Raw genomic sequence first — 26,390 nt, 5'->3', positions numbered from 1 at the left:
CAGAGAGAGCGCAACTCTCCCTTCGCAGCAGTGGGGATGACCCAAGGATGTGGAGGCACAATGCTCAGAGCAAGCTCAGCAGTGCAGCATCCCCCACTTGGCTCAAGAGAACTAAAAATGGATGAAATTTATATCACCAAAAAGGCCAGAGAAGGCTCCCATCACCCTGCAGGTAACCTGGACTTACTGCTTAAGTAGAGCACATCTCTGTCAGACCGCAGAGCCAGAGCATAGCAAATGCGCTGTGTGGGGGAGAGAAAGACAGACAGCGAGTTAATGTATGTCCTTGACTTCAAGCAAGTTGAGAGCTGCTACAGAGAGGAGGAGAGATCTGGAAAACACCCAAATGTTTGTGGGGGCTGCCACCAGATTCTCCCTCTAGCTTGCAAGCAATCCTGTGGGCAGGGAGAAGGGATGTAGGCTCCATGCCGCTGCCAAGGGAAGAGTGCATTGCAGGGCAAACAAGCAGAAAAATCACACCTCAGCTGCAGCTGTGCCAGCTCTAGCTGAGACTGCTTCTCATGCCTTGTCACCATCCCACTCTGTGAGACCACCCTGGCACAGATCTGCCAGCTGGGGTACAGTTGTAATCGCTCCCTAATCCAGTTCAGTCAAGATGAGCTGTCTTTTTTCCATACTCTAAATGTGTATAAGCACTTTGCTTCTGCCTCCTTGTCCCTCTGTGGGAGGGATGGATATATTGGGGTAAATGAGTAATTAGCAGGCGTACTACTGGTGTTTCACATTTCAGAGCCACAGTCCCCACAGGTTTTAGAAGACAGCCACACCCCAGCTTGCTCCTCACGAGCATTCCCAATCCAGACCTATGTCAAACACACCTTAGCCAAGGCCATTTTTAGACGGACTCACTTTGTGCTCTTTAGGGCAGTCTTGTACTGCCAGATGATAAAACAAAGCCACAGGGCAAAGGCATCCTGACCCATAAAGTTGCTGGAGACTGCAGCTTGATGAGGAAGGCTGTGCCAATCCTTATTCCCTCACCCCAGGAGCCCTCAAGGCTGAATTCACTCTCTGATTCATGAAACTTATCGTGAACCTCAGAAGCAGGGAAGAACATTTGGCCCAGTTCTCTGGTGCCTGATAGCCACCAAAATGATGTGTGCAGCCTGCTCTCTGCCCTAGGAGGGGACAGGCCTGGTCAGATCAGCCCCACAGCTCTGACACCAGCCATTTGTTACAGCACTTAGCTAGGAAAAGTGCCTCTTTGCCCAACTGGTACGAAGTCCAGAAGCCTCTTCTGTTCAGTGGACAGTCCCAATTGTGATCTCTGGCCTGAAAATCAAAATCCTTCCTAAGGTTTACGTTTACACATGAACCCAGGGGCTCACCCCCCAAAAAAAACCCCAACTCCATCCTTTCATGCCAGCTACAGTTGACTGGATGGACAGAAGTGCCCACTGAGGCTGGGAGTGTCACAGGGCGGACTGTTGTGACCACAGGACACGCACAGTAAAGCCGACTCCTACAAAAGGTCAGATCCCTGACATTACCATACTCAGAACAAGAAGAGCGTGTCAGCGGGGCTTTCACACAAACCTGTTTTACTTTCTGTACAGAACAGAAGCACGAAAAGAGTTACTTACCCGAGCTGCAGGAAGAGACCTGACAGCAGAGGGGCAGTAACCTTTAGCTGAAATATAGTAACTTGAAAAAAAAAAAGAGAAATTCTAAAGATGGAACAGATGCTCATCTGATCACATCTTCAGCTTTAAAATATCCCCTTCCCACTAGCAGCCTTTTTTTTTACCTGCATCCAGGCAACGGGAACGGCGTTCACTGATACAGTCATTATTACAAACAACGTTACAACCTGCTCAAGATAATTCCTACTCATGGGCAGGGGAGAGGGAAAGTGATGGTATTTGGAACAGCTCCTGTTCAATTGTCTGGAAGGTGATTGAATGCTGTAGTGCTTAGATCCATACTGGCAGCCAGGCAGGAACAGGTCAGAGGTGACAGAGAGGATCTTGCCATGTGAATATAGAGTTTAAAGAGAAATATCTCGCTCTGATCCCATTTGAAGTCCCTTGTGCAGTGTGAGCAGTAGGAACATGTCCAAAGAGAAGCTGCCTGTGTTGTGCTGCCACCCACAGCAGCATCCAGAAAGGAGGTGATTTGGTCCCAAGCTTAGAAACTAGTCCAACCTTTGCATGAGAGTAAGGGAAGGGTGCAGGCATCTCCTCTGCCCACCTTGAACATGGATCCCAAACTATTGCTCCTTTGATCTTGGCTCCTGGCTCGCAGCCTCAGGTGGCTGATCAGCCAGATGCAAGATACGGCCAGGACCTTGAACCTCTTGCGTTTATTGTATCTGAACCATCTTGCCTGCCATGCAATTTAGGAAATATGACAGAGATTCCGCATGGGTGTGAGCATGCTTACACGCAGAACCAAAAGCAGTTCAAGTTTTTTTATCAGTAAGTGACAACACTTTGACTTTGAGTATATATTCAGATTAGTTTAGTAATTAGTAGTTAATATTCTCGGTGATAGGACATGTGAAATGCAAGCAAGAGGCTCTTTTGATCTTCCATCCTCGTGCTCTTGGATCCTGGACTACATGGCATGGCAGAACCAAATGACTACAGCCATGGTACATGGCTGCTCATGTCCCATGAAGAATGCTGCAGTCCCGTCTTCATGCTTTGCACTCCAAGATCTGCTGTCTTGTTGCAGGCTTGCTAGGTTATTTGGAAGGAGGCAGTTGGGTGAAAACTCATGGATTTTAAACAAAAACGAAGGTCACATCAGGGATCCTGTTGGATATCACATACATACACATGGGGGCCCAGCCCATTCCAAGGACTGGACAGGTTCTTGAGACTTGTGAGAGGTTGAAGAATACGATACAAGAGTTGGAGGCATTCAGACTGCTTGGGACAGCTGTGCCGCAGTGACAGGCTTGGGCTGGGCAAATGCTTCCAGCACACGGTGCTCAAAGACACCAGTTCCCTGCTCCTCAGACAGCGGTACCTGCACACCCATCAAGGGAAGGAAGAGCAAGAGACAAAGCATACAGGAATGCCGGGACGATCTAATCAAGCTGTACTGCTAATGCTACGAGGAAAGAAATGCTGTACCTTGTAGTTTATTTCTGCTTTGCTTTACTGTATGTGCCCTAAGAGAAAAACCAGACATCAGCGATTCTCACTGCCGTAGGATTCTCAGAAGAGAAAACACTCCATCCAGCTGAGCTCCCAGCAGGCTGAGCTCCTGCAGACAAGTGAGGACTGGCTCAGGACTAAACAGGTGTATTAAAACTTTCCCTCTAACTGAGTTTTTACAGCACTTGAGGGGCTGCAGGCCTTATATTAATGCTCCACTTGACTTTCCAAGCTCTCTCCTTCACTCACGGCGTCACGTGATGCCGAGTTGAAGGCCCCGTTCCTACAGCAGCATGCAGAGGGCACAAAGCCATCTTCTTGAACTCCCCCTTTCAGGCAGATCAGATTCACCTGCTGCAGCCGTGAAGCAGCTCAGAGATAGCAACAGCATCCTAAGAGGCTGTTCAAGGGCAGGATGGCAGAGAGCTGCTAAGTCCTGAGGGGACTTGTCAGCTTAAACTTTATCTGCTTGAGACCTGCAAGCCCTGAGCTAGTACTTGCAGAGCATTATGCTTGCAGAACAGCTCCCACGCTTCTACAGTAGTTTCTCTGTTCTTTACAAGAATTTTCTTCTTTCACAAAGGTTTTGTTTTGCAGGTACTTTCTTTCTCACAAAGTCTCCGCTGCAGTGTGTCTGTGGTGCTGCAGAGCTACTGTATGAACATGACATTACTTCCTGGCCATAGGTCTGTGAACTGGTTAAGGAGAACAGCCACATGCTCTGAACCCAAAGGAGCTCCCATCCTCACAACCCTCCAGGGTGGCAGGGACTGACAAACCTTATCATACCAAGGCCTGGGTGCTCCATAAACCTGGTGCACCGTGGTGCGACCATGTAGCCATGTGGATCAGAGCTGCATAGAAGGCACTGGACTGCCATCGAGGACTGTGGAAGCAGAGGTACTCGGTTCGCTCAGTGAAAGATTAAAGTTGCACTGACTCTAGGGACCCTACTCCAGGGTCTGGGACAAACCTCTTCTCAAGGCTGAACATGGATGTGACCATGAGCCAGGGTTGGCTCAATGGCTGCTTGCACACCAGGGGTCATGGCTTCGGCTCAGCAGGGCCGTTTGTTCTCTGACTTGATCTTCATCCCTCGGCTATACTGAAAGGAAGTTTGTCCGAGACAAACATGTATGGCACACAATGTCAGCTTCAGAGCAAGCTGCGAGGAAACAGATTGAGTTCTCTGTGCAAACCAACAGTGAAACGATTCCTTGGTGGCTTCTCTTGTGGGACACTTCAAAGGCACCACACATCCACAACGCAGCTGCTGCCCTGGGGAAGAAGTTGTTGAATACCCTCCATGATTGAGAAGTAAAAATTTAAGCAGTTAGATTTGGCACGTGCATCACAATAAAGATCCCTGAATGCTCAGCTTCTTATTGAACCTAAGGCGGGCTGTTAATTCATTATTCACTTCCCAGCCTGGAAGGAAAAGCATGTTATACCCGAGGGCCAGAACTGATGAACAGAGCCATAAATCAAGCAGTTTACAAGACCAGCAATTAGGAAACAAGCCGACAGAAGGGAGAACTCTGTCAGTAATAAAGCAGACACACCACAGGATCTGCTAAGTGCTCAAAGCAACTGGGGACACAGTCCTTTCCACACTCCATCTCTAATTTTTCCAGTCATTCGCTGCCTTTTCCCTTTCTCTTCTGCTTCCCCTTATTTCCTCCTGCCCTCCCCTCCAGTTTTTCCTCTGTTCTCTTCCCCCTCTCTTCCAAAAAGCCTATTCTTCTAGAGAATGCAAGAACACACCTGCTGAGCAAATGGATTTACCAGCTGCTGCTCAGGAGCAGAGGCACGTGCTGGGTACCAGCAGCCATAGAATGACGGATACACACAGCCCCACGAGGGCAGGGTGTGATGGAGGGAGCAGTGTGCTGCTCTCCAGCCAAAGGACTGCAACAGTACATGAGCCCCTTGGCAGGGGGATAGCCCTGTAGGTCCTGGGATGATGTTGCTGGGGGACTAAGTGGCAGTGGGCAGAGCTGCTCAATTAAGGAAGGGCTGGGATGATTCTAACCACCTAACCCATCTTCTGCCCTAGTCATCTCCTCTGATCCTTTTTCCAGCACCAGTCAGATCCAGCTCCCTTGACTTTGACAGCAACTTCCAACACCCTTCCAACATCTCCTGCTTGATTTCTAGTTCCCTCTCTTTAGTCATCATTGCAAATCCTGCCCTTGCTTTCCTTACTCAAAGTGATCTCCTGGAGTGGAGTCACTGGGTGGCCAAGGGGGTTTAGACCCACTGTTGGTCCTGGTCTCATATGCAGCTCTGCACCACATTGCCCTCATACAACCCCTCCAGAGAAGGGAGGCTGTGCCTGGGGCCAGTCTGACACTCGTTCCTAGGTGCTGTATTCCCGTTGCTGCAGAGCTCCGTGCAGCTCGGGACGCTGGCAAAGTCAGGCCTGAGCAGCTGTTCTCCACACGCAGTGCAGGCACACGCACGTGAAATCTGAGTGCAGGACATGGGTATTTAACCAGGCTCTCCTACTCTCTCAGATATCCCTCCTGCTCAGCTCACTACCACATCTCTAGGACATCACATATTTGGGAAATCACAGCCAGCGGTGATATATTTTGTCTACATTAGCCTTTGGTACCCAGTATGTGCATCAGTCTCCCTGCCACAAGGGGAATATGGTTATTTATGAGCCTTATTTTGTCAAGATAAGAGGGAGACGAGACACTCCTCCAATCATCCCAAGACCGAATGGATCCAGTTATGCCAAGAATTAAGTATGTGATATTCCAGTGCAGCCTGGAGGAATCTTTTGTAAAGTCCACTCTGTGAAACACTCACTGTTATCACCTGTTAGACACCTTCAGAGCAGCAGAGGCCAAGAGTAAAAGCAAAAGAAACAAGATCAGTAGAGTTATTGAGCCCCACAAGTACATGTTCAGCCTCTGGCATTCCCACACATCTCAGCTCACTACGCCAACACTTTCCATGAGGTGTGGTCACATCCCAGGGAGCTTCCAAAGTAACAAACCAACCTCAGCTACCAAAACCTTTTCCTTTTGACATTTATCCTCCCTAAAGCCAGGCTGACACTTGCATGACACTAGGCACAAGCACACCCTCTGGAAGAACTGCAAGCTGCCCCTTCTCGGGGCAGGCACAGGCAGAGATGATGCAGAAAGGTCCCACCAGACTCCTGCTGGGGAGGACAGGAGGAACGTGGGTGCCCCAGGGTTCCCAGGACAAGGCCACATGTCACTAGTGACCACAGCCACTTCCCAGACAGGCTGCTCTCCTCCGCTCTGGCCCAAGGTGTGAGGCAGCGGGGTGAAGTCAGTTGTCTTCAGCACATCAGAGGCAGGGCTGACAGTCATTTAAAGGAAACAAAGCACCACCTTTGAATGAGCATTACTCTAATGCCCTCCCGGCTGCCTGTGGTTTTGATCTTGAATGGAGAGGCTAAAGATTTGTCTGGAAGAGTTGCTAGTCCACGAGAGGAAGAAACATCTCCTCTAACCTTGAACACAGAGAGACTAATAATCCGCCTCCCCCAGCGCTGGGGCAGGGAGGCTTTGATGAGTTCTTTGGCAAGTGCTGTAGGAAGAGGCTACAATAGAAAGTTAACTAATTAGGTCACTGCAGAGCAAAAGGAAATAAAGTAGAAATCTTTTCTGTGCAAAGCAGATTCCAGAGAAGGAGCAAACAAACAGCTGCATTACTGTAGACAGGCTGCACCAAACTCCGTGAGTTGTTGGGGAGGTGAATGGGTTTCAAGGTCTTGAGAAAAGCACATCCCAGACACAAGGCCATGGCAAGAAAAGAAAGCTCAGCAGCTGGGGACTCCTTGGGAGAATACGGGAAATCCTCTTCAAAGGAAGGTTTTTCCCACTCAGATCTTGGCAAGCCACTGTGAGCAGTCACATTTTGCTTATCCAAGGTGTCTCTCAGGCCAGCCAGCCACAGATTTCATGCCCAGAATGGCTGGACAGTTTCTGAACTACTGCACCTCATCCCAAATGTGCTTTTTTGTTTGATGACAGGTAAGATCCCAAGCAGGCTGCACGTGTGGCTTGTAGAAGCACACTCTCAGGTATCCCAATCCCAATCCATTATCTTGCAGTCCCCTGGATTCACAGAGCCATGCAAGGGGCACCCATGGCCAGCAGGCACCCATCAGAGAGCATCCATGCTGCTGTTTACCACCTTTGAGCACTGAGCCCTGCAAAGAAGATTTCATAGGTGGTCATCTACTGCACCATCAAAAGTTTCTTAGAGAACAGCAATGGCTGGTACTTTGCCTGTGGGTTTATTTTCCCAGAAATGACACAGAGGCTTTCCATGGCATCAGGTAGGCTTTTGAGTGGCACTTGAAGGAAATTCCAGCCGCTTGGCTTTGCTGCACTCTGGGAAGGTCAGAGCTCCACAATAAGCCATATGTTCAATCTTGGCTTCCCCTTACAATGCCAAGACGTGTCTGCAAGGAATAAAGCCAGAGGGAATGTTAACTGATCACCACTGAAACGGAGCCTCTCCTTGGCTTTCACCCTAATTAACTATCAAGAGGTGGTGCCGGAAGGCCCCTGCATTGCCAATAAAGAATGTGGGGTTGGTAATTAATTAGTGGCCTATTGGGATCCCAGCACCTCTCGCCCACAGCCGAGCTCTACAGATTGATACAAAGGGGATTTAATGGAAACACAGCAGTTTCCCCATTATGGCCTTAAGCAAAATAGAACTAGTTTTTGAAGGAACCTCATTTACAGTCCTCTCACATGACTGATGCTTGGCACCTAACCCTGCAGGTACAGGATCATATTGGAAAGGAACCTGCCTGCAGAATACAGGAATAAGAGAGAGCCCCTTAAGTAATTTGGTGAGCTATTTATGTTCACCATCCTCCACGCATAAGAAAACAGCAAGAGTAGCAGAATGACAGAGAAAGGCCTTGCACATCAGTGTACAGTTGACAGCACTCCTGGAGACTCAGACCTGGGAACTCATATCTCTGCCTAGAAAACAAGACAGCCCCATTAAAACAGAACATGCTGTGAGACAAGCATCAAGACGTCTTGTTTGGAGGGGTCAGGAAGGAGTTGGGATTGAGCAGGGCACAGGCATCTGGCCAGAGGCTCAGCTAGGGCACTGAATATGGAGGAGGATCTAGTCTGAAATCACTCCAAGAAGAAGCCAGGGCTCCCAAATAATAACCTCCGATGTCTTAGTTTGACTAACTAACCAATGCAGTTAAGCCAGTTAATCTTCCTGGTGATCTTAGATTTACCATGGACCCCATGTGATCTCAGTCAGGTAACTTTGCACCTGTACATCATTTTATTCTTCCATCCCAGGAGCTGCTCTCCCTTTCAGACAGGACTAGCAGAGGACAATGGAAATTTTCTCCTGTCAATAGGAATTAGATTTGGTTACTTTAGTTATGTGTGATTCCTGCTTTCTGGCTAATAGACAGTTTTACTGGGCTGATAACCATGAGGCCAAATACCACCATTCTTTCCTACAATAGGAAGCTGGACATGAAAGGTGTCCGAGAGCTGCAACAGAGACAGCAAGCAAAAAATCAGGTGGTCCTTTTCACTGATCCTTTAGGGAGCAGCGATGATGGGTGAAATCTAAGCACCGAGTTGTCAGGCCCAGGGGAAAGAGGAAGGTCAAGAAGGGCATTAGGAAATCACATCAAGGCAGTCCAAGATATCTTTAAAAGATACTCAGAAGACAAGACGAGGACCAGCTGCCAGAGGTCAAAGGATGATCTCCATGGCCTGGGATGGAATAAGACTTTTCTAAGGGTACTGAAGGTCTGGCACCATGTATGAATACCCACTCTGCCCACAAGCCACACTGTCACCATACACAAATCCAAATCAGAGCCACAACTGCAGCGTAGCGTAGGTGCACAGAACCTGCACGGCAGTGAGACAAAACCAGCATGGGGCTGAAGGCACACTGTTGGATGTCAGGGCTGGATTTGTAGGCCCAATCAATAACAGAGCTCTGGATGGTCAAGAGTACAGACCAAGAGGTCACCCTGCTGAGAACAAGGTACTCCTGGGTATCAGAGCCTGAGACAGCACAGGCAGCTGTGGGGACAGGCCAGAACACCCCTGCACAGCAGGAGAAAGGAGCCAGAGCAAAGGCTGACATGATAAACAGGAAGCCACCCGGACTTAACTTTTCCCTGCAAAGGGAAAAGATGCCCTGTACACAGCCAAAAGGTGCCAGAATCACATAAACTGTTGCCCCAGACCACAGTTTTATTCTCTTATCCTAAAAAGTAGAACAGGCCACTTGCAGGTTGTCACCTACTGGTCTTCCTCCAACTCTAGCCACTGTTCCTGCAGACTTCAGCCCTCTGTTTCAGCTGTGTTTATCATACACACCAAAAACGTGGACATAAGCCTGTTCCTTTCATCCAGCAAATGCTATGCTTTCTCTGCAGCTCTCACCCTCCAAGAAGCTCTACGGACGAAATCTTCCCTCTTGGACTCCCAGGCCTGGGTTAGCAGGACCATCTGATCCACAACCTTAACTTGGCAGCCAGGGATGCTGCTGCTCCTTCTGCACAGCCTACTTTATTGCAACCCCTGAATGTAACCCCCTCACAGATGTTGCTGTACATTCCCTGCCCAAACTTGCAGTTGACCTGTCTTCCTAACAAGCTCCCTGGCTCATTAACCTTTCATTTTGCTTCTCTTCATCTCCTCTATTCAAGCTGGAGCCTATCCAGCTCCCTCTCCTGGCTTGATTTTCCCCTCCCCTGTAGTCTTGCTGAAAGGGGAGGTCTGCCATGCTTGCTCTTATATGTCTATCAGCAAGCTACAGCATCTTCCTGACACTATCAACTTCACACTGGCCTCTTTCCCAGGTGGCCTCCATGCTGGGAGCTGCTGTAACCTCTCCCTTCAGACTCCTGTGATATTCCCTGTCCAAACAATCCTGTCTTGAAAGGATCAGGATTTCCCTCTCCAAGAGACACCATTTTCACTCCTCTCAGTAGGCCCTCATTTTCCCAATAAAGCTGTCAGTTCCATGAAAATGTCAGCTTAATGCTCAGTAACCATCAAGAAACAGATCAAGTGGTATGAATCATTTGGAAAGAAAAAAAAGAACAGAACAGAAAAATCTATGACTCATCCACACCTTGGATACTGTGTGCACTTGTGGTCCCTTCATCTCAAAGGGGATATCAGAGCTGAAACAGATTCTGAAAAGTGCACAACAGATGGTCAAAGACACAGAGCATAATTAAAAGCACAATTACTGAAGCACAGTGAAGTAGGCTCAGACTCGTTAGTGTCCAAGAGAAACAGCTTGCGGGGAAAAAGTAGGGGTGTGAAGTCATTATTGGGCTTAAGGGGAATTGGCTCTTCACCTCCTCTTCCGAAACAAGGGCTCAGGGCCACTGATGAGGCTAGGAGGAGGTAGAGCAGCCCCATGCAGCCTACCGTTTCTAAGACCAACCCTCTAAGAACGAGGCCATCCTCTCTCTCTGCTCTTGAAGTGGTACAGGGTCTTTGCTTCAGGTGTCTCAGGAACAGAGGACCAACCAAATTCACCTCCACAATTCCCATTATCCCATTACTCTCAGTCAAATATCCTCTCTTTTCTCTTTCATATTAGGAAAAAAGCCCATCCCAATGTTCTCAGAAGTAAGTTAATTATACTAGCGCTGAAGGCCTTTCCTTGCCTTTCTCCATCTGTCATCTTTCATTCATTATGAAGGAATCAGCCCCCATCTTCTATCAGCTCATAGCACCAGTCCACCCACCAGATTTTCAAGGAAGCACTGTCGTGCTTTTCTTTATTCATGCTTCTGGAAGGGAAAAACACCCACAGAGCTCCTTACTTGTCTTCTTCAAACTCTTCTTTTGCTTTGACTCCTACAGCAAGTTTGACAGTGCAGCACCAAGATCATAGTAGCACTTCACTGCTCCTCTGTTCACCTCCACCAGCCTCACACTTTGGTAGGAAGCTCTCTGGGACAAACGTCCTCCTTTTACCTTGTACAGTTCCAGACTGCAAAGCTTCGTTTTGCACCTCTCATGCTGAGGGTCTACCACAGGAGCTCCACCAGCTGCATCACTGGTTCAGCATCTTCCTCTTCTGTTCCATTTCCCCCTCCCAAGGACCATGGGAGGGACATTCAGGCCTCTCACTATACAGGTCCCATTTGCTTCCTAAACTGGTTGAGCTGAAGCAATAAAGGTCCAGAGGTTTTGCCCCACTGCTCCAGAACTTCCCCATTCCAGCAAGCAGTGGCCTTCAGCCCTGCAGGTGTGACCCACAGGAGCCAGCCTCCATCCTCAGCCAAGGAGATCCCACCCCAAAAATGTTTCAGAAGATTATTCTACTTCTATTCACCAATGCAAAACACAGGCAAGCACACCACCAACACAACTCCACTGCCCGCCCAGGGTCACTACTTTCTAAGTCTCCTTCCCTTCACTGTCCTGCTCCAGGCTCTACAGCTACAACAGAATTCCCTGGTTGATTCCCATAGTTTTGTCTTCCTTTCACCACCTGGACTGGGGGATCCAACAGTCTAGGCTGGCCCCAAACCCTCTGTGTGAGTAACAGAACAGCCACCCTGGGTACACTCTGGGATGGGAGCGAGCATTGTCCTTTGTGCACTTGGAAAAGTCCAAGGAAGAAGTTGGAGGAGCTTTAAGAGTGCAAGGGAAGTCTGGCAGGTGTTAGGTTAGTGATAAACCTGCTTTGCGAGCAGAACCTATCCTAGTACAGAAAAGGGCAAATATTTTGGACAAGATTTCACACTTAGTTACTAAGCACTCAGTGCCAGGACAACCCCAGTTATCCTGGACAGGGGCCCAGAGAGGCAGACAAATCCCTGTCCTTGAAGATATACAAAAGTTGACTGGATGAGGTCCAGACCAACTGGACCTCACTTTGAAGCTGGCTGTGCTTTGAGTAGGGACCCAGACTGAAGAATCTCTGGGGCTCCTTTCACCCAATGTTATCCTCTGATTGTAGGATTATACGTTCCTGAAACAGCAGGCAGAATCTCACTTGCACAGTTAACAGCAGGGCTCTTCTGACCAGGCACGGAGCGCACCACAGAGCTCAGCTCTCCTCCTCAGCTCATTGGCATGAGATACCCACACAACAGAAGTATATCTGGCTCAGTCACTAAGCTGGTTGCCCTTTAGATACAGGAGAATGGCTCCTGTCTTGACAGCATTCCCACAGTCTTGCAGATAAGCCAGAAGGAGAGGGTGTGCCTGGAAAAACAATCTGCAGGACAATTGAAGTGCTGGAGTGAAATGCTGATTGGTTTGCATTTCAATTTTAGTAAAAATGCACTTACATCAATGTTTGGCTTTAAATAAAACCCCTTCTGGGTTTGAAAGTCATTCATAAGAGCCTTGCTAAAGCAGAGTTCTTGGCAGTGGCGTGGTGTCCGCAAGAGAAACACCAGTTCTCATTGAGAGATACTGAGAGGATGAGATATATCCCTCCTTTACACACAGAGACACCTCAGGATTGGTGTCCTGGAAGGAGGGATTTTACATCCTCATCTGGAGATCATAATGGAAAACAAGGGGTTTAGAAAGGCACTTTATAACCTGGAACATCAGAGTAAGTTAATGTGCAGCATCTCAGATGTTTTGCTGAAGAGATGAAGTGTCACGGGCTTTTGACAGGATTCCAACTAATTCTACTACACACACAAATCTGGCTTTAACTCTTTAACTCTGGGCTTTAACACTTTTACTTCCAAGCAGATTGTTACTAAGACCTTCCACCAAATGGCTAAATGCAGCAATTGACTGTACTCGTTCTGGCCAAGACTTTCTTTGGCCCTTTCTCCCTTGCTCCAAAGCTTGGCTTTGCCTAACAGTGCAGCACGAGGAGAGAGAGGACTAAGCTGCAAGGATATGGGTTGAAGAATGTTATTTTTTGTTGATTGCAAATGTTTTCAGGAGCCTTTTCTGAACTGAGATCAGTTGAATTTGCTCTGACATTTCTGCTCAGCACCCTCCGACTGTGCACCAGCGTGGTGGAGGATAGTTCTGCCAGCGGGGAACTCCGTCCTAAAGTCTTTGTTCAGGGTTATGTATTTCAGGACTGGCATGAAACTAGGGAGGAGCAGACAGAGCCACAAAGGGAAACATCAGAGAGTTCCCTTGGAATAATCCCTTCCACAGGGAGGGGTTTGAACAGGCTCTTCCAGATTATACCTTCCAAATACCAGGAATCAGTCAGAAAGGGGCTGAGTTGTTATTTCCACAGCCTGACCCTGGAAACTACACTCATTAATGCTTGCACACACAGAGATGGGTTCAGCACTGGATATGCCCTTGTTTTCCACATATGTAATAAATAGGTATGCTTGCAGTCCAGAGAATCCCCCTCTGTACTTTTCAGTGGCTGGCTAGTATCCTTTTAAATAATCAGTGAATCTTCTGATGATACTGCCTGCATTCTGTGTTCCTGAAAGCAGCCCACTAGAACTGCTTATGTGCAGTTAGACCCTGTATGATGACTATAGATTAGAAACATAATTATTTTGGGTCCTGATTGCCTCTGCTTTCTTCATTCTGCTGCTGGCATGTAAAACAATCTCACTTCCCAGTGTTAACAGTTCTATGGGCAAAAACACCATGAAGATACAGACTTCCTCCTGAAGGAAGGGCCAAACCTTCAGGGGAAGGAACCACCCGAGGTACAGAGCCGCAGGTGTGACAGACTCCTGCCTCTTGAAACATGTAGTCTTTAAGATGCACCTGAACATTCTGCAAAACCAAGGTCAGAGAGCAACAGGAAGCAGGTTTCATTATCCAGCTGTAAATCCGAGATGGAAAGCATTAGGGACAAACCAGTTCAACTGACTTCTGCTCAAAGCAGTGCTGTCATGCAGATATCTTTTAGGAAGCTGAATAAAATCAAGTCTCCTAAAGCAGCAAAATGGTCCATTAGACCTGTTGGTACCATGTGTGAAGCTGGGGGTGGGGAACCCTTTCCCACACCAGCCAGGAATTGATTGCCTTCCGATTAGAAGCAGCAGATGCCTTAAGGTGGGATCCAGAGCACAGACCTCTGACTTTTGTTTAAAACACTTACTAATCCATCATCCAAGAGTGCAGTAGCTTCCCAGCCATGCAAATAAACAGAAAACACTGCTAACCTCTATGGGGAGGATGTCACTGTACTCCCAGAAGATGGGACAAGGCCACTGGAGCTCTCCAGCTTCACTCAGTCTTTCCCTTTACTTTGGCCAGAGTAAGGTCTTTTCCTCCTTCCTATCTTCCTTGCTGATACCTCCAATCAAGAGTTCACTTCCATAACCATTCCCACTTCCCTCTGCTGCCTGCTTGCTGCCTGCTCACTGCCTGTCTCTTCTCCCGATGACGCTCAGTTCTCTCCCATTACAGTTCTCCTTGCACAATCTCAGTATTGTGTGCTACGCTGGCTTGGAGAACAGGACAAGCAATCCAGTCTCACAAATATGACATGAAACTCTTGTGCTAGACTCCCACTGGGACCACACACACCAGCAGTGTTGTGCGGGGAGGCTCTGTTCTGCCCCACAAGCCCAGATCTGCACAGCCAAATCTGGGTTCTGGGAGATCTTCCATGGCCTGAGTGGCCACACTCAGACGTGGGCCCATGGAGCAGGTCAGAGGCAGCAAGCACATGCTGTGACACCTCGTAGGGACCTGCACAGGAGAAATAACTGTTGGAAGGCCCACTCCTTGTCTTCTGTCATCTTCTCTCTACTGTTATATTGTCCTGTTTGTAGACTTGGGCTGTGAACTCCCTTTTACCTGATCCCTGCCTCATCCTGAGAGAGATGGAACTGGCAAGGTCTGAACAGCCTGCACAGCACCGTAAACTTTCCTGCCAGTTCAGGAGGAGGGGGGTTACTGAGGGAAGGCTGAGAGGCAGAAAGAACAGTGGGGTTGGCAGAGCTGAGGCTCACCAAGCAGCCCTGCTTCCTTCCACACTAACCCCATCATGACCTGGCTCCTCAGAGACAGCTACTGCCTGGGACGGAGCAATCTGGAAAACAACCAGTTCTTTAAGTTTTATTATTAAATAAATAAATCCAGCTATCATGAGGCCCTGAAGCCAAAGTGGCCAAGTAAAGGATAGGAAAAGCCAGAAAAGCTTCAGTGAGAACAGGTAACGAGACGTGTTTACCACAGAAGAGAGACAAGGCTTCTAATACAAGCAGGCTGCTCTACCACAAACATTCCCTATGGCCTGGTATGGCTGTACAGAGATATTTACACGTACAGGCAGGGAGACGCCGATCCCTGGCTGGTGAACAATCAACTTTTATTCTCTCCAGACCAGCAAAGCCAAGATTTTAGTAAACATGCAACCCCAAAAATGTGCCTGCGGATTGGGTAGAGCAGAGCCCGTGCTCTCCCTGCCAAACAACAAAGCCGTTCTCCTGTGGGTGGTTTCATGGTGAGGTTTCTGTGGGGAGGAAGCGTTTCTAGTGGTCAAGGCGGAGAACAGGGGTTCAGGAGACCTGGCTCCCATCCCTGGCTCTAGGAATCAGGAAAGCTCTAACTGCAGCAAACACGCACACTTGCAGGAGTCACTAGCCCTCTGTTCACGTCTCCTTGTTCAAGCGCAAATTGTTCCTCTGAGGAGAAGTGCAGAGACGCAGACTTCTCCCCCATCTGATAACACTTCCTGACCTTGCAGGGTTATTGCAGCGTTTGTGTGATTGATGCCTGAAAGGCTGTCAGACCTCTTTGGATGAAAATCTCTCTGGAAGGTATTGGAAGACGTGCACATATGAGTACAGACACGTGAGAAAGAGACATGCAACTCACACACACTCTGCTTCCCTCCGTGCTTGCAAATCTCTACCCAGACTTGCTGGTTCCGCTACTCAAGCATTTAAATATTTACAAGACAGGTCTGCAGAAAACCTACGTTTTAAAGCAGAGTAGCCAACACTATAGCTTAACAGATGCCCTTACAAACACCCAACCCACTGCTCTGGTTGCCCAGACTCAGCCCCAAGTCTCTGCATTTTACTTACAAAATGAGGCCAACGTGAAGGCAGACTGAAAGCCCATGGCAGATACAACCCTGCCCTACTCATTTCTGGTGGGCTGGCACCAATGACCTCCCCTGGCCCTTTGCATCGCTCTCTCTTCGTTTCATCCTAGATGTCATTAACATGCTGTTTACCCCCTCTTTCAGCTCATTAATGAAGACACTAAAGAAGACTGGACCTAACCCTGATCCCTGTGGCATGCCGTTAGATAAACACCTCCTTGAAAAGTTCCCATCAACCTCTTAGATATGAAGGACTGTTGTCTTAAGGTGTGCGTAGCTATTAGAGCTAATGACTTCACCTGTCACAGTTCATTTGCAGTGAACCCCATGGGGAGAACCCACCAACTGCACCAACAGTTTTTAAAGAAAAAAAAAATGAAAGAAGGAAGGAATGTCTGTCACACTGTCACAGGATGGCTCTGTGTTTAGAGGTCACGCTGGGCTTGTCTGTTTACAATATTTTATCCAACTTTAGGTTTTACTCCCTGTCCTAAATTGATCTGGATGCTGTTAACTTTTCTAAATCTTCTCTTACCTTGTTGGCTGCATTTCAGAAATAGGTGGCATGAGTCAATCACAGTGGACCCGTTTAAAACGTTGTAAGATACTTCCCTCAAGTGGAGGGAATAAAAATCACTCAGCTGTGTGTCACAGGCTCTGTAGGGTACCTCAGGTAGCAGGAAGGTAATGACGGAGGGACACCTACATGAGGTAGAATCTACCAACTGCTTGAAAGATGTTAGGAGCATAGAAAAATTACCAGTGATACTGCAAAATAAACTTTCCCACGCTACAAATATCAGGGCATACAAGCCACCCTTTGTATCAGATACCAAAGGGGCATATGCTCTGACAACCTGTCAAGTTACTACACGGACAGCTAATGTATATCCATAACCAGGTTTTGAAAATGGCTTGAATGCAAGTTGAGATGAGTGACAAGTACGCCTACATGGTATTTCAGCGGAAATGGAAGAGGCTGCTTAGAAGCAGCTTGAGGGGTGAAATACCTGAGTCCTATGGAAAAGGCTTTTATACCTACCAGAGCCTGCAGCAAGGCTGTGAGGGATAGACGAGAATGGAGAGAACCAGATACAGATTGCAGTGTGTTGGTAGAGCTGGTGTGGGTGGTATCTATACTCACCCTGAGGCTGATGTCTGATCTCATGATCACTATTTTCCTCAAAGCAGGCAATGAAACATGAACAAAGAATTCAGATTTCACTGTAGTTTTACTGTTACGAAGATAGGAGCTTGCTCCAGTCTCTTCCATATACACTGAACAGGAGAACATTTCATCTCCTGCAAGTGAAAAGAGATAAGAGGGGCTTAGCACGAGGCAGGATTTGTCTCTGTAACTGATCGGTCCAACAAAGGGACATACAAACCATTTATTACTGAAAATGAATTGTGCCATCAAGGCAGATGCCTGCAATTACTTCTGTTAAATATTATCTTTCATTAACTGTAAAATATATAATTAATAAACTTGCCCCCTCATTTTTGTTAAGTTTCACTGCAAAGACCTTATTACTGAAATAAATCTTTCTAGCAGTGCATGTCAACAGAACAGAGGAAGGTGCACGCCTCTCTGTATGTGATAATTTCCTTACGGAAAACTGAATTTTTAAGGAGGAATAATCACCTCTCTTCATGGCTAAGACTGTAGAGACACCCCACTCTGAGACCAGTTGTTTAAGCTCATGCCTCTTGGAAGCAGGTAAGAAGAGTCTGCTTTGGCTGGCAAAGATGACTTGATCTGAAAGCAGTCAGGCAGATACAAGGTCTTCTTTCACTGGCAAGTCTGGAGAAACAAAAAATAAATTTCATTTTTTGATTCACAGTTCATTAAGGAAGTCTTCTGACTCTAAAGCTGCTCAGAAAGACCTCAGTGGTTAGGCTGGTTCTTTTATAAGCCCCATGTTCATCCACCTCACAATACTGTGCTAGAGCTGCACGATTGTGATTTGCTTTCCATGTACATCAGAACTGTTTTGATTTGGGGATGTTTGGTGGTGGCTGTTAAACCATACCAATTAGAAATACTTCAAAAATGTTGCTGAAATTTGACTCCAAGCATAAAATTCCCCTTAGACTTTGCCTCCACTTGTGATCTTTACCTCAAGTTAGTTGATTGCCAGTTCAACCAGGGGTAATTAAAATATTTCCAAAGGCTGTTCTGGGCAACACTTTTTGCTTTGCTGCAGGCTACAAATGTTCCTGGTTTGCCCTAGGCTGATGTTCATTCCTGCCTGAGTTGGCACAGGCAGCAATGCATGCCAAACGAGGAGGAATGCCTGCTCCATCATGATTCTCCCTGCCTGGGGAAGGTGGCAGAGGGACGGAGAGACCAGTGGCAGAAGGAAGGAGTGCACAAGCACACACTGGATACATAGTGATACAACTTCTGGGTATAGAGAAGACAAAGCAGCACAGAGGAGGAGAAATGGACAGTATAAATTTTAATGAAACCCTATGATTTCACTGCTTTTCAAGATGTCTGGGTGACCCCCGGCAGAGCCAAGAGGTTGCAGAGACATTCGCCCACAGACTGCCAGTTTCAGTACAGATGAGCTTAGTAGAGAGGGAGAACGGTTCCCATCTTAACTGGTGTACAGAGCTTTTCGCAATGAGACGAGCTTGGGGAGGGAGAGGGTGTCATTTCCTGGCCATCCACTGCCAATTTGTCACCCCATTTTGCAGTTGTCAGCAGACTGAAAAGGGAGGGCAAGAGCTCTGTGGGTCATGTGGGCTGGAAATGCATAACCCCCGACTCAGAGCAGGTCCTGTCTCAAGAAACTGTGTTAGAGAACGTTTCCCTGCTACTGCCCTGAATCTAAAGAAAGGGGTCCATTCTCCACATCATTTTAACTATCACTTAAGAATGTTAAAACAGCCAACCAATTTGATTACACAAAAATTTTGAAGTCGGCAAATTATCTAGTTAAATGATGCCTATAACATAGAAATGTTAATTCAACAGCAACTGAAACCTTCTTACATTTCTTACCATCTAAAGACGATAATCCTATACAAAGAAGAAAACAGAGGGGCTGAGCATACTGTCCTTGCAGAAGAAGTCATAAGAATATTTTAGCTATCATCACCTACAATGTACCCTATAGGCAGTTACACAAATAGCACAGGCCAAGAGTGAGTTTAGAAGTGAGTTTGGAATGGAAGCTCTGAAATCATATTATACAACTATTTGCCCTGGTTTTGCTCCAGGGGAGAGGCTCGTATATCAGCCCACTTCCACCAGTGTGCCTCTCTGCGTAAACTTTCTGTACAAAAGTGTAATTTTACTTTGCTGTACAAAAGCATAACGATACTTTACCGTGTGACATGCACACTCCTATCCCTCAATAGCGAGGAACCCCTTTGTGCACACGCGCTGACTCTGCCGACTACCAGGCATTATTTCATTCCTCAGGATCCCCACTGGGTCAGATCAGGAACACTGGAGAGCAAAGATGGAAAAGTTAAGCAACTTAACTCTCTGGCTCTTGGGCCGCAGAAGGGGGAGGGAGCAAGGAGGCAAAGCATCTGGCTTCCCTGCTTCTCTAACAGCCTGGCGGGAAGGCTGCTGTCAATTCCGCCTTCTGCCTTGTTGGAAGAAAGTAGAAGTGACAAGAGGCCCTCCAGGCAGGCAGCCAGGAACCAGAAATTCAATTGAGCTACCTCCTGAAACTGGACTTTTTTGGAGACCCTTTCCCTGAAATTGTTTTGCCTTTAAAAAAAAATTTTCATCGCGGTTCAGGGCCAATTCATCACCCCTGGTCTCCTGGCTCTCCTTTCCTCCAAGAAAGCATGATTTGCACAAAAAGATTTCCATTTTCTGGACTGCTCTACAACCAGCCTCACCCATAATAAATACATAGACACATAAATATGCACACACACGCATGCACAGATACAAACATTGTTATTTATAGAGATGGGCATTGCCATAGACAGATAAATACACGGGTGTGTTTCTTTGCTATATAACATGCAGGGAGAGAAGTGATACGGCAGCTGAATTTACTCTACATTGGCAGATTAGGAAACAGAGTGTGGGACATACGGTCTATCTCTAGGGCTTAGACCAACTGGTTATTGGCTGGTGCTGTTGTTCCTCTAACAAGCCCCTGGATATATCACTGTGGCTGTAGAGAAATGCAGCTGAAAGAGCCTTTCACTGTCAGCAGCAATCTGTCACTTCATGTATCTTACCCTGCCTCTTACAGCACAAAAGCTTCCAAGCTGCAAGTCAGCGTTAGGAGAAAGGTCATTTTCCAGGTAGGCTGTGGTATTTTTCTTTATTTCTGGGAATGTGCGGCCAGCTTGAGGCACCGTCTGGATGCTGCAGCATGAATTTCAGCTTCACATATGCCTAGCTATAATTTAAGATGAGGGAGCATTTCCATTACAAACCCCATTTTTTCCAATGGATTTATACCTTAGCTATTCAGCTTTACTTTGGGGTGGACCTTCACCGAATATATTCACAGGCAGGGAGAAACTATTTTTCTTGTACAATGTTTAAATCCAGCTCAGCCTCTTTTGGTTGTAAGATGGTGAAGGAAATTATGTATGCACACAAACACTCACAAGCACATACAAAAAGCTTACACAAATATACCCACAGAGAGATCTGTTACAAAAAAAAAGACAAGCCAATGCAAATAAGCTCAATTTTAGGAGTTAATTAATTTGACTGACTTTATTATTTTAAATTATTAACAAGTTCCAGCAAACTTAGAATGCAATAACCACACTCAGGCTTTCATCTAGGTTAACTGGAAACAGATAACTTACACTGATAGAAATTATATCGGTACAAATCTGTGACAGTAAACTTGGAGGCAGAAACCTGACACACAAGGAGACCTCTCTTTGCAGCAGTGTGTTAACAACTCCTGTACGATTCTCCTCCCCTGAAATATTCCAGTGCAATGAATCACCCTCCGACAACAACGCCAGAACCCCCCTATTTTCATGAATGCCAGATGAAACCTGACCTCCTCAGCACTCTAATCTGTTTATGACTTGGTCTGGCTTAGTAAACCTGTTTTGGGGTTTTTTTTAACTCTTTATTGATTCTACTTTGATGTAGTCCAATAAAGCACATTGACAGAAGCAATTTATGTTAGCTAGTTCCAGGAAAGCCTCCATGGCATCTATGAAGAGAGGTTAAGCACCTTGCAAGTAACATACAGGTTACCCAGTTATCCCACACTTACCAGTTTCATTCAATCCATCTCCATGACTGAGATTAGGAATGACCTCCTGATTCTCCCGCTCACAAGCAGAAATAGGTATGATTCTCTCTATGTATCATTTCCTAACACCACATAGAAAAGTTGGGAAATGTGAGGATCTTCCCAGTCTCAGGAGGAAAAATCTGCAAGTGGCCACTGAAAGGAGACAAGCATTTCCCCACTTCCGATGGCACAGAAACCAATCTCGTGGCATCAGAGCTGGCACAGTGGGCACCAGTACCAGCAGGGCTCGAGCGCCTGGAAATGGTAAAATGCCCCTATTCACATCTGCTGCACAGGTGTGTAAATGCAAATTGTTCCAGTGCCACAAAAATCCAGATTACGCAGGTAGGAATATTATGGATTTACCCTGTCAGCTGGAGATGTTGCGGATATCCTCATGATAGGCTGTATTCCCTCTTACTTTCTTGGTTTCACACCCAGATCTTCCCCCCGAGGCTGGGGAAACATTGACTAAAAACATCATTCAGGGAAAATGTTTAGTAAAATCCATGGTGCTCGGTGGGTCCTAAATGCAACGTAATAGTTTTCTTGCTTCTTACTAAGAGGGCACGGCAACAGGGCAGAGGATGCAGGGACTGGAAAACTGAACTCAATTTAGCCACAGAGCAGTTTAAAGTTCCTGTTGCATTTTTCATCTAAGTACAGCAAATCCCCCCGCTAAGCAACAGCCCAGGTGGCCATAAATACTGAAAAGCTAACTGCATGAGCGGCATGCGGGTATTAGAGAGGGCGTGCGGATAGGCATAGCAGGAGAGCAGCTGAAAGCGAAGCAGAGTGTCCTTCCAGGGAGGCAATGCCACCTGTTAGCAGCACTGGGAGCTGGGCCCTGCTGCGGGACGGCTCTGGAGGCATTTGAGAGCTGCTGGATTCTCATTCATTCCAAGCTTCCTGCAGTTACGACGCACTGATAGAGTTTCACGCTTCATCAGCTGGAGCCCCGGGCAGGGGACTCTCTCCAGAGAAGGAGCTCAGGACCTCCTCCCCAGGGAGGAAGATGAGGGGTGGTTTAGAGAGGTTGCAGCCACTGCTGCACATTGGGAGTGACACAGCAGAGATGGCCATTGGGCACCTCCTGTGCCAATGGGAGTCTTGCGTGGTGAAAATGCAGCTCATTACTTATCAAAGGAAAAGAATATAAAAGAAAACCTACCTGGACCTGCTGCCTCTGCTCATGCAAGACACCACAGCTCAGTCTGCCTCCTTGCAAGGCTCCCAGGGAGCCCCTTCTGCAAGAAAGGGGGCAGCAGGGGGCAAAGCACATTCAGTTAGCATCACAGCATGGGCACCTAACTTCAGGTTCTTCATTTATAAAAAAAAGAGCTGAAAAGCCTCCCATCTCCTCACAGAGAACCCTGCAGAGCACCAAGAGGAGGGGGATTTCCTCCCCCGTTCATTCCATGCAAGCTCTACGGGTAGGCAGCTATGCACAGGGGATAGATGGCTGGAAGTGATGCAGACAGGTTGAAGCATAGGAGGACAGCTTGGTGAGTGCTTTAGGAACGGGGGCTGCTTGAACTGGGGAGCGTTAGTGGTACTGCAATAGTCCTGGGTGATATGTGATGGACATGGGAGTCTGCACTGCCTCACATCTCGCAACAGTGAAGGCTCAACCTGTGACCCCCACAGCACGTGCCTCACTCAGTATCTACCAGAGTTCCCATATGGCAGTTGCTGAGGGATCTGGACCGCTGGGGCCTGTCAGGACAAACACACCAGGCTTCCTGGCATTTCACCCAGGAGTTATGAAGCCGTCACTCACTCAGGCTGTCTCTGAACAGTGCCAGCACGCCTTGGTACACTGCCTGCTTTTCACCTGATTGTCATTTTTGGATGCTATTACTGAGAGGCATTTTTGGAGCTTCAGGACCTGCTGGGGAGAATGAGGACAAATTCCCAGCCTTTCTGCCTCCCGACTTCTCCCCTGCTTTCTCTTTTCTGGAAAGTTTTCCCATGCTAAGTATAGTTCCTAACAGGTGCACGACCAGAGGGGACTGTCAGGGACGCAGCTGTCCCCACAGAGGCCTGGATCCATCTCCATCTGTCTCACTGGAGTTATCCATGCTGTCTAACTGAGCTCTTCGGACATGGGATGGGGGAGCATCAGGGATGCAGACAGGAAGGAGATGCATCTACACACACACACACACAGGGGGAGGATGATTATTCCGGGGAATGCCACAAACAAAGCCTCTGACATCAAACTAATTCATCCTTTGAGGCTTTAAAGAGCCCTTGCCACACACAGGCAGACTGCCAGCTAACTCATCTCTCTTCCTTGCCATGCTAACAGCCTGATGCCAAGGTCAGGCTTTAAACAAAAGCTGACTGCTTTGTAATCCCCTGTGCCTCATTTGGGGATGCCACAAGACTGGTAAGAATCAGTGGCAGAAAATATTCGACCGGGGCCAACTCCAGTGCAATGACTGAAGTGGTTCCCCTGCCCATCCAGCTGCCAGTCCTGGCTTCCACCCTCCCAGCCCTGCACCAAAGCCCTTCCAGCCTGGGGAACCAGGGCTGGGGGTGCAGGCAATATAAAGTCAGTGACACAGGTAGCTGAGATCCCTCTAACGCACCTCAGACTGTGCATGTATATGAAGCAGTCACAGATCACTGACCTCCAGATGCACAATGGTGACAAGGTGTCCTAACTCAGAGCTGCAGGGGCCAGGTGCTGGGGTAACTTTCCTGGACACCGTGTTGTCTCATCACTGTGTAGGGGATATAGAAATATAAGAAACAAAGATAAGCAGCAACCCTGCTCACAAACTAAAGGTGCTTCCTACACCTAAAGTGTCCTGGCATCATTTCAGGCTGATATGACTTGAGGAAATAATCATGTTGCAATACACCACTGCTCCTTGCCACTGCATGTTGCAGCAAGAGCAGCTGGTGTGCTTTACAAATCTGGGTCCTGGGATGTGTGCTGTGTTAACAAGCTGGCTTAGCTTAATAGGAGGGTGATGAAAACCATATGCAGGGAATAGGATGGTACCTCGACATCACCACCACCATTGCTGAAACAACAAAGAATGAGGTTTCTGCATTCACACTGTGCCACCACAGAACATGCTCCATGCTGTGCTTCAGCCACAAAGTCCAAGGTCTGAACTCGGGGAACCCAAAGCCTAACTAACTGCTAAAGGGCAGTGTCTTAAGCTGCAGGAAACTGAGCCGCAACCAGCTCTCAAAAGTCTGCCTGGGGCTCAGAGAAGTGGTGGGATGGTCTGGGTGAGACAGATGTGTATAAATCTTTGGCAGAGGGAAAATGCATTTCCCTTCTTTAATTCCTTTGTTAAAATGAAACCACACTGCTGCTGGCAAGCCTCTGCCCAATCACACCCTCCCAAAGGAAGAACCACGAGTCCCATGGTCTGAGGCGCTGCAGTCTGAGAGAGGACAGCGCTTGCCTGCAGCTGCAGGGACAAGGTCTGAAGCCAGGCAGGTGTCACAAGGCAGTGAGCCCAAAGGACACTGCCATCTGCACTGCCCTGATATCCCTTTCCTCCTAAGGGGTTCCTGAGCAGGGCTGAGTGCATGCGATAGCAACGTTTGGGGCCTCCCTGCTCCCAACACACACATTTTACCAAGGCACTACTCTAACACCTTCAGACACGGACACCAGCAGGAGTTTCATCGGTAGGAAGAGCAGGATCAAGTCCAGATTTACTAACACTAGCACTGATCACAGGGACAGCATCACCTTAACCTTTTTCTTAAAACTGCCTTACCTTATGTCTCAATTTCTGTCCCCTCATCCAGGTTTTCAGGGCTATGTATGGTTGCTTTCCTTTACTCTTTTTACAACAACCCTTTTCAGAAAGAAGAGCTGACTGAAGCTCTTTGGGTCTCCAAAGACTATTCCATCACATCGGTGCTGACGGGGCTGGGGCTGCCAGACTGAGTTATCACAGGTCCTGCCCTCCCCTGCCATTAATACCTACTCGCCAAGGGAGCACTGGTCCAGTGCAAGCAGAGAAGGTCAACCCCAAGCTGCAGAAGTCTCCCACGATTAGGGAAGAGGCATCAAAGGGAAAGAAGAGAAAAACAAATATATCGCAGGCATCTCCCCTTTCTAGACATCTCTGGAAAGTCATAATCGAGCTCAGACAGCCCCGGGGAGGCAATGAGTTATAGGGAGTCATGAACTTTTCATGATCAGCTCACCTCGCATCAAGGAGACTCTAGCCATACATCATCCTCAGCCCTGAGCCTGGTGTCTCACAACAGCCGGGTCACACAATCTGGCATCTCTTTCTGTCCCAATTCTATCCCTTCCTGCCCAGTGGAGGGTCACACTCCTGTCCTGTTATCAGGACCTATGCGATTGTGCAAGCAAAGTGGTGAAGTTGATTCAGAAGCAATACAGGAACAGTGAGCTGGGACTATATCTACTGGGGAAAGGAGGCACATACCATCATTCAAGTGATAGTAAAAATATAGTAGGTGTTCTCACACACTAGCATCACTCACTCTAACTCAGGAGCACTGAGCTATTCAGGAAGGATGCTGATGTGGAAGAAATATCATCTAAATGCTGAATCACTAGCTCTAAAGTGTATCTGCACTCAGGAAAAAGTGACACCTCTTACCAGCTCTGGTCAGTCCTGGGTGTCATGCAACTGTCAGGCCAAGAAAATATGTGGCTAACACTTGTAAGTCATTTTTCTACCACAGCTTGGTAGCCCAAAGCCCAGAGTAAGCCAAGACAGAAGCAACACCCAGCAAAGTCATCTGGCCTTGAGTAGCACGGCTGGAACATCTGCACCATTATGCAATCCCCTGCCTGGCCAGACATAGGAATGAGAAAGGAGTTTTCTGCCCTTCCATCTCCTCTACCCAGCTGAAAAAGAGCTGAAAAACCCAAGCAAGTAGAGAGGTAAAATTCTCTTTGTCTTTGCCTTTAATCCCAGATTAAGACTGCCTCGAGCTCCCGGACTTCTGCCAGCACCCCAGCAACGAGCACATT

The 26,390-nt window shown here is 47.6% G+C and overlaps 1 long non-coding RNA gene across 1 annotated transcript in view; it reads right to left on the bottom strand.

The window, feature by feature from the left end:
* Window positions 1–17,307: 17,307 nt before the first annotated feature.
* The window catches only part of LOC138688286 (uncharacterized), a 48,700-nt gene continuing 39,617 nt past the window's right edge, over window positions 17,308–26,390 (bottom strand). The window contains exons 5-6 of the long non-coding RNA XR_011327321.1: window positions 17,803–17,961; window positions 17,308–17,459 (exon numbers count right to left, since the gene is read on the bottom strand). This is a non-coding gene — a long non-coding RNA (uncharacterized lncRNA). The remainder of the gene's footprint in view (window positions 17,460–17,802; window positions 17,962–26,390) is intronic.

Source organism: Haliaeetus albicilla, chromosome 12, assembly GCF_947461875.1.
Source record: "Haliaeetus albicilla chromosome 12, bHalAlb1.1, whole genome shotgun sequence".
Taxonomy (NCBI): Eukaryota; Metazoa; Chordata; class Aves; order Accipitriformes; family Accipitridae; genus Haliaeetus; species Haliaeetus albicilla.
This window is presented reverse-complemented; position numbering and strand designations above follow the sequence as displayed.